The 9039-nt window shown below is 39.5% G+C and overlaps 1 pseudogene; it reads right to left on the bottom strand.

The window, feature by feature from the left end:
* Positions 1 to 754: 754 nt before the first annotated feature.
* On the bottom strand, positions 755 to 6115 carry LOC123819877 (annotated as a pseudogene).
* Positions 6116 to 9039: the final 2924 nt, after the last annotated feature.

The following is a 9039-nucleotide window of genomic DNA, read 5'->3' as shown; positions in this document are numbered from 1 at the left end:
TACCAGTAACATATTGCAAAGCAAAACAGTTTGGAAGATGGTGGAAGGGAAGGGGAGTGAAGGAAAGAAGATAAAGAAAAGGGATTAAGTTGATCAAGTGGATATCTTTTTTCATTTCTCCTTTCCTTTCCTTTCCTTTCCTTTCCTTTCCTTTCCTTTCCTTTCCTTTCCTTTCCTTTCCTTTCCTTTCCTTTCCTTTCCTTTCCTTTCCTTTCCTTTCCTTTCCTTTTCCTTTCCCTTTCCTTTCCTTTCCTTTCCTTTTCTTTTCTTTTCCCCTTCCCCCTCCCCTCCCTCCCCCTCCCTCCCCCTCCCCCTCCCTCCCCTCCCCTCCCCTCTCCCTCCCTGCCCTCTCCTCTCCTCTCCTCTCCTCTCCTCTCCTCTCCTCTCCTCTCCTCTCCTCTCCTCTCTTTTCCTTTTTTCCTTTTCTCTCCCTCCCTCCTTCTCTTCTTTCCATCGTTCTTTCTTTACTTTCTTTTCTCCCTCTTTCCTTTCTTTCCTACCTCCCTCCCTTCCTTCCCTCCCTCCCTCCCTCGCTCTCTGTCTCTCTCTCTTTTTATTTATTTTCTCATTCTTGGGAACTATGAAGTCTTTGCAAGCACAGCTCATTTCTGCTGATTATTTTCCAACCATGTACAAAATGGACCCCAAATGGAGAAGCTCTTAAGAAACTGAAGAACTGCAACATTAAAAGCTATGATTATCCGGTAGCAAGTATTCTAGCCTTTAGTTGCCAGCTTCCTCTTCCTGTTCTGAATTAGTGGGATGAAAAGGTCTTCCTGGTGATTGTTTTAATTTCTTCTCAGCATCTGGGTGTGCACGTTTCAGCACCTTTAGGAAGTGGGATGCTTTTCCCCGCACACATGTGTGAATATAGACCTTTGAGCACTTGATGTGATATTGCAGGTAGTCCCAGCATGTGTGGATCAGTTGTCTTGAGCACTGATGTTGGCATGGCAAGGAAACAACATGAAGATAATGTAGCCAATGTTGTCACCCACAGTAGCATCAGTGTCTTTCAGCTCCAGAGAAGGTCTCTGTGGCTAAAGAGGGCTTGTGGGGCTGTAGGGCGGGCTCTGTGTCTTTGTTTGAACTCCTGCATGAACGCCTCTCTAATGGCCACATCATTGTCATCCTTGAGTACTGTGTCGAAGACTGCTGTGCTCTGTCTTTTGAGACTCAGCACATGTGGTCTCATCATCTCCATGATGGATAACTGCCCTGTTCTCTCCTTCCTTGCCCACTTCTTGAAACTGGAAATATTTCTCAAAGACAGAGGCAAAATAATTTCATTTAAACATGTCAGCTTGATGTACAATGGAATCCTTGGATGCGGGCAGATTTTCAAGATTGTAGAGCAAAGAGACATTGTATCCTGAGTCTGGATTTACCAAGAAACTCCTGTACATTGTCTCTAGAAATGCATCAGCACCATATGCCTGAAGTTTCTTGTAGAATTTCAAACAAATACTAACCATCACTTTTGTTGGGTCTCTATTAGGATTTGAAATGTGACAGAGGACCCAATCAAGACCTGAAAATATTGCCCTGGCTGGTGTGTCTCAGTGGATTGAGCACTGACCTGTGAACCAAAGGGCCACTGATTTGATTCCCAATCAGGGCATAAGCCTGGGTTGTGGGCCGGGTCCCCAATAGGGGGCACTCAGAAGGCAACCACACATTGATGTTCCTCTTCTTCTCTTTTTCCCTCCCTTCTCCCTCTCTAAAAGTAATAAATAAAATCTTTAAAAAAATTGTAAGTATTAGTTCTGCTTCTTATTTGTTTCTAGGAGCCATAATCTCACAGTTGGGCACAAGCATCTCCTGGAGGGTGAGGTTGTTCACCTCCAGCCAGATCATGGTCTGCTGGCCCCAGAAGCCTGAACTGGCCTGAGAGTGGTCAGTGCTGCTTGGCTTCACCTACAAGCCCGAGTCCCTGCCCAGCCCTGTCTACAACACTTTTGTCCATTTTTATAACTGAGCAAGAGACAAAAAGGTGTCATAAAATTTAATACTTTTGCTAATTTCTCAACTTCCAGAACATAAATTTTTGTATCCCATTTGAGAAAGCATAGCCTTTAGCCTAACCTTGATTATATTTTAATTTTAACCCAAACTCTGTATAATAGAGGGTGCTAGGCACAAGAATGATCAGATATTTTTAGTGGAGGCCAGGATCACTTATTGATGGTAGAAAATTTACATGACTGTCAATTTCTATTTCTATAATTCTTAGTACTTTTCTTTCTACCACTATGAGTAAGCATCTTTCAAGTTTCCCAACAAGCTTAGATGTTTTTCAAAATTTTTAGTTTGGTGAAGATGCTTCTTAAATAAACAGCAATTTTTTTTTCATTGATGGAGAACAAATATTTTCTTCTAGTAGCCAGCAGAAGGAGCTGTTGGCATTTGATTTCACATTATAACTCGACCTGGAAGTTCCCTCCTTAATTAATTCAATGTTTGAAATCAAACCACCGTTTAAATGTAATGATATTAATATGCAAGGATAGACGTGTAAGCGTGGAGATTTTCCATTCTCATTAAACTTTCTACACAACCACAGATTTCTGGCTCTTCTGTGGGTCTCTTTTAGAGAGCTTATGCTATAGAGACGTTGGCTGCTGTAAATTAAAGCTGCACAGAACTGAGTTCATGCACCTAGGCAATGACTCAAGATTTCTAAGGTGGGTTGTATGTCAAGAAAGAAAGCAATTTCTTCCTCCTGATCTTAAAAAAAAAAGACAAAAAGAAAGAAAGGGAAAGGAAAGAAAGAAAACCTGTTTGACTTACAATAATACTTGGAGTATCAAAGAAAAATTATATATGCTTGGTTTATAATAAATTGAAGGTCTTTAATCTAAGGGGAAGAAATCTCTGTAGTTAATATTTTGGGTATATTTGATGCTGTCCTTGTGATAAAATATAGTATGTTGATTTTTCTTATATTCCCTCAACCCCAAATTCATTATAATAGCTGTGGATTTTGAAGAACTTGTTTCACAGTTTAGTATTTAAAATATACTTTTCTCCTTTGTACTTTAACATCAGTTAAAATGGATTACTATGGAATGATTTCCAAATACCTCACTAAAGTGCTATCTTTTTCTTTCATTAGACAGAAACATACAATGTGCACACCATCAGCAGTGGCAACAATCTGCAAACACCCAGACAGGGAGCAGGGGAAGTGATCCCTCCAATAGCACCACTTTTCCAAGGGCCCCTGAAAGATCTACCTGTCTACTGTCTAGGTAAGAGGAAGGTTGAAAAGAGTTACAAATAATCGTTCTGATTGAAATGTTTCTCCTAAGATGAATGTAAAAATAAACTACTACACATTTAAACCAATGGTGTTAAAGACATGAAACCTTCACAAACTTGAAATGGAAAGTTACTTGGCAAGATAAAGAAGAAAACAGTGTTTTTTCTTTATATGCACTGACAAATGATCGTCAAACACACCACCCAACTGTTGCCCATAGATTTAAGATTTCTTCCTTAAGGTACATGGAAAGCCTGACAGAAGTATAAAAACACAGCGTGGTATTCCTGTGTACATAAAGTAAAGTTGCTTTCTTGGGACGATGTGTCACATTGCAATTTGCAAACAACATGCTAAACCGAAGTCACTTCCTGTGTTCACAAAACATCAAATGGAGCTTTTGGAAAAGAAAAGGGCTTCTTATCTGAATGTGGACAATGCTGTGTGTTATTTCCAGGTAGTGTATATTATCTCAAATTGCTATGCTTTTCCATGTGTAAGTCTTGGTTTATGTTTTGTATTGATTTCTGGGCCTTCCAATGGACATTAATTTTGCTGCTCTTTCTGAGAGGAGTTGTTAGAGAGATGACTAAACCATTCACGCGGGTAGAGTTGGAAGACATGGAACAAAGCCGCTGTATGGTTTTCTTCAGTGGTTTAAGTAGCTGGAACAAAAGCACCCAGCACTATTAAACATACAATTTTAGCCGAAATTTTGTTCCATGTGAAACATTAATTTTAATAGGGACTTTATATATAAGCTCTTGTTTGAATAATAATGTAAAATTAAATTTAAATTGTAAATAACGTCCAGATACTAGTTGTTTCCTGGCTCAAATACTTTAGCACATATGGTGCTAGCATAAGCTTGTGCCTGTCTGCCTACTCTGGGTAATTTTGCATGCAAATAGTTTTAGTGCCTATGTTGAGGTGCTAAAACGTGTTTAGTACACTTGAAAATATTTGCATTGCAAAAGGAGAGTGAATCTCCTGAGGAAAATCAAATTGATATTTTGTATTAAGGAGACCACTCTGGGCACTGCCTGGCATTCTTCTGTGCAGAATTCTGTTTACAGTGCAACTACATTTTTAATTGACCTTTAGAAAAGAAGGTCTGGCCACAGCTTTGCCAGGTTTATTAACCATTGGACCATCTCCTGGCAGCATCCACCACATTAATCATCAGGAGAGAGAAAGCTAAGGAAAGAATCTACTTTCCTTGGCTGGACTGCAGCTTTTCATGCCTCAGTTTGGTGGATTCATAGAATAAATATTTTAATTATAATTAAAAGTTTCAGCTGGAATGCGCCTAACTAATTAGCTAACTAACTAACCAACTAACTCAGGAAAGGCTTTAGCACAGGGAAGCAGGAGTGGATGCTGGGTGTGAGGCTGCACACACGCTCCCGTTTGCCTCACTCCCATCTGCTGCGTTTACAGGAACCAGTTCGTTAAGAGTCTGAATTGAATCCAAATAAAATGCATTTTTGATGCAAGCCCGATGACTGGTGCCATTCTACATTGCATTATGTCAAATTAGAGTTCGTTTGGAAGAGAGGTTACAGAGACCTTAGGTAAATATCGCATACAGAGAACACGGAGTGAATACGAGTTCTGCACAAATTCAACAACCAATTTGTATGAACAAATCAACCTCTCTCCTGATTTGGCCCCTATTCACCAAAACCAATGAAAATATTAGATTTCCTAATAAAGTAATAAATACAGTTCAAGAGGTGTGCCAGTAAGAGGTTTGTGCAACTTTTCTTATAACCATCCTTTCAATGTTTGTAGAGAATTTTCTTTTATTACATTGATTAATTCCGCCGTAGTATGTTCTTATGAAATGAAAGTAAGTTCAGTGTCTGTAAGATAAACAGATGATCAAGGTCTACAAGAGGAATTCAAATGTGGGGCTTCTCTGCAGCCCCTCCCCTGCAGAGAAGTGCCGCCAGATGGAATTCTAATAATGCCCGTTGTTGTGTAGTGGCTCTATCGCTTTCGGCCCAAGCACCATGCATGAGATTCCCTTCTATATAGATGCTTATATTGGCTGAAACTCTGGGGTTTGATCCAGATTTTCTCCCCATATTTTACTGTTCCATACCTAATATTTTATTCTTTTATCCCACTACTGCTCACTGTGTCCAAGGTGCAGTATTTTGTATAAATGAATAGCCATAGGCAGGTAGTAAGCAAGAGCCAAAAGGAACTCATTAAGATACAAACCAGTATGGAGGGGTTGACGTACTATGCTAGTGAAACTCCCGTTTGCAATCTATGTCCTTTTAAACAATCTTTTAAAAAAATAGCCTCTGGTGTCTATAGGATCCTGGAACATCAATCAATCTATTAAGTAAGTAAATAAGGCAATAACTAAACGATAAATCATTTTGAATTTCACTTACGCACAAACCTTCTAATACCTAAGTTACAAGAAGGGTTTAGTTTTGGAGGATACAGCCTGTTCCAGTATTTTGCATACAAAATGAAGGGCTATTCTAAACTGTGGTGCATTGCTCATTCTGGTCCCGAGGTCATGGGGTTTCTTTGAACCCCTTTGATGCTGTTGTATGCATGATGCATGGCATGGGAGTCGTTTGTGTGTGGGAGGGGGTATGTGGTGAGGGGCATGCTGTTAGGGGAAAGCCCACCACGCATTTCTGCCATCACAGAGGGTGGACAAACAGCTGTCTCCACAGCTGAGGCCACTGGAACTGCTTGAACTGCTCCAGTAACTCGAGAGCACACGGCCGGTCCCTGGATGGCACAGAGCACTGTGCCCAGAGCGAAGTGCCTGCGCTTTCCTGGGGCTGAGCAGGCGGAGACTCTGCCACCAGACACAATACGCATCTGAAACAGGATCTCATGAATAATTCATCTTTGGTGTTCTACGAAACAAAGAAATAATATGTTTGCTGGTAGATAACTGTGTTGTGGCATTTGTAAACCTTCCTGAATTTGAAGTTGTTTATGTTTCATGTTGGTAGAGAAATATGTTTTTCTCTCCCTAAAACAAAAAGTTGGGAGTTCAGTGCAATAATCTTACAGTGAAAGTCTTCCATGAAACGTTGGATGGGTTACACTCATTTGGCTCAAGATTTAAGAATTAAAAAAAAAATCTCATTCAGTGAAGAGGGATGTCAAAATGGTTTTATGGCAATAAAATGCAGCAGGATACCCAGTTCTCAAGGAGATGATTCTATTCCGTGGCAGGCAACCAGCCCTCTTTTGCTAATGGAAGTTTCATTGCTGCAGACATGAACACAGTGGTGTGGCCCCGCCGTCACCGCACAGCATCGGGGAGGGGGAAGCGATTCTTCACTGTCACTAAAATATTAGTAAAAATGGTACTTTGGTGCTTTGAGCCCTAAATTGTCTTAGTGACAGTTAAGTACCCACTAATTTAACACTAGTTAAATTGGCAACAATGTGGCCCCCCAACTGAGTTGAGCCACCGTCGTGTTTCTGCGCAATAGTTCTGGACCTAATGCAAGCGATCTATAAAGCCATTGGGTAGAGTTTATGGATTTGCATAATGAATATTTCTAGTGTTGCATAAACTAGTTAGCTACTTGAACTTATCCTAATTAGTATTTATAATTAGTATCTGCGTATTCATTTCATTTATTCTTTAATATTTGTGTACTCATTTCCCCAGAAAAAAAAGAAATCGATTTAATAGTTCTTCATTATCTTTGAAATGACAACCTGGCAAAACAAATCATGGTGATGTTCTCTGTCATCTCTCCAATAATTATCTCAAATCTGTCTTCTATTATTCACTCATGCTTTCTCCATAACATTTTTTTCAGCATCTCCTTGTAGTCTCCCTAGCTTTCAGGTTGCCCAGGATTTATTGTGTATCCATAAACCTCACACAATCTGATATATTTGGCAGAAAAAGCCAGAAAGAAGGCACATTGATTTTGCTGAAAGAAAAAAAAAACAAGCAAAAATAAAATATGGATCTGCCAATTATATTCTGGAGTGAAAATACAATTTCTTCTTGCTTTCAGGTAAGGGACTTGGCAATGGGGTGTGAACTGGTAGGCAGTGGGACTTCTGGTAAAGAGAAGAGTAGTGAATTCTGTGTTTGTTGTATGGTTTTTGATCTTTTTTGTTATTTGTTTCTTTAAGCTTTAGTGATATACCAGACAGTAAATTCACAACAAATATGTGTGTGTGTGTGTGTGTGTGTGTGTGTGTAATGCCCCTTTCTTTACCTTAGCTGTGGAGGATTAAGATGGTAAATAAAATTACATTGTTACATAAATTGCTTCTTACCTTTTGAAAAGGTAATTTGATTTCCAGTGGAGAGAATAACTAAATGTGTGGTAAGAATGTCCGGGGGCCCGTGAGATAATCTTTAGAAATAGAGGTGATGGTCTTAAGAGGAACAAAACACAAACAGAGCCTAAAAGGTCTGAAGCAGAGACCACAGTAAAAGAAATTTGCCTCCTTTTCTATTCACTGGTTTGGTCTTCTCCACCATTTCCTTGAGTACTTTGTTTTAGTGTAGGATAGCTGAATTGCTAACATCTCTCCTTGAGACTGAGTGTTTCTTCAGGCTCGTCAGCTACTGAAAGTGCTGGATCCCTGTGACTTTCTGGAACAGCACCACTTGGACTTCTGACATTTTGTTCCAGTGTACAAAAGAATCTTTCATGGGAATAACAAGTAAATCCATGTCCCTAATTTGGTATATTATTCCATTTAAAAATCCAAGGACTAAAAGGAAATGTAAATAAAAGGCATATAAGAATGTGTACTTTGATAATACAAATAGTAATCAAAGAGAAGAAACACCAGAATGTCAACCAACAACTTATAAAATTTATTTAAGATTAACAAAACATAGGATCTTTGGATTTCAACCCTGTCTCTACTATATTTGTGTTGTAAAACACATTTCAACTACCTGAATCTATTGCTTCATTCATAAAATGAGGATAAAACTTATGCCTCATAGAATTAAAAAAAATCAGAGCTAGTGATAATGCAGGTAAAGCATGTACAGTAGTTGGTAACCCTCTAAGCACCTCTGAATCACCTGGAGAGTTTGAAAGGCTACTGATGTCCAATTCTACCTCTGCCCAAATAAATCAGAATTTCGGGAGACTAGGCCATGCCTTACATCTTGAAAGCTCCCCTGGTGATTGCAATGCACAGCCAATGACTGGAACAACTGATGGAAAAGCACCAAACTAAAGGAATAGTCAGTGAATACTAAATAATTCTCATTCTTCATGTGATATGCATAGGCACAATTGGAGCACAGACTTTTATTACTGAACAGAACCCTCAATGAATCCATATTCCTGCTTTGGAAACAGAGGAGCTAAAACCAGGAGCATCTGTGAAGTCCTCACAACCATATAGTCAATGGTAAGACTGGGACTCCAGTCTCATGTTATAATTCTCAAGTTGTCCTCCTGGAACAGCTTTGAAGTGGGGAAGTGCAGTCTCTGATGAGGCTAAGTTTCATCTTTACTTCTTTCTTTTCTTAGTAGTATTTTGTGGCAATAAGGATATAAATAGTGGCAGAAAGAAAGGATTATGCCTTCAACTATTGTCTTCATTCACTTGGCCTGGCAGAATTTACTCATAGAAACTTTTGAGCAGAAAACTGAATTCTCTCAGTGCTTCCACATGGAGGACCCACGCGTGTGTCATGTGGTTTCTGATATGTGGTGTCACAGTGCGGCTCCATCTCACTGAGCCTTTCCTGGATGACTGATACGGAAAATCTGAGCAACTCACTACAACACAGTTAT

The sequence above is a fragment of the Phyllostomus hastatus genome, unplaced genomic scaffold (genome assembly GCF_019186645.2).
Source record: "Phyllostomus hastatus isolate PE091 unplaced genomic scaffold, TTU_PhHast_1.1 phas_contig_34, whole genome shotgun sequence".
Lineage (NCBI taxonomy): Eukaryota > Metazoa > Chordata > Mammalia > Chiroptera > Phyllostomidae > Phyllostomus > Phyllostomus hastatus.
This window is presented reverse-complemented; position numbering and strand designations above follow the sequence as displayed.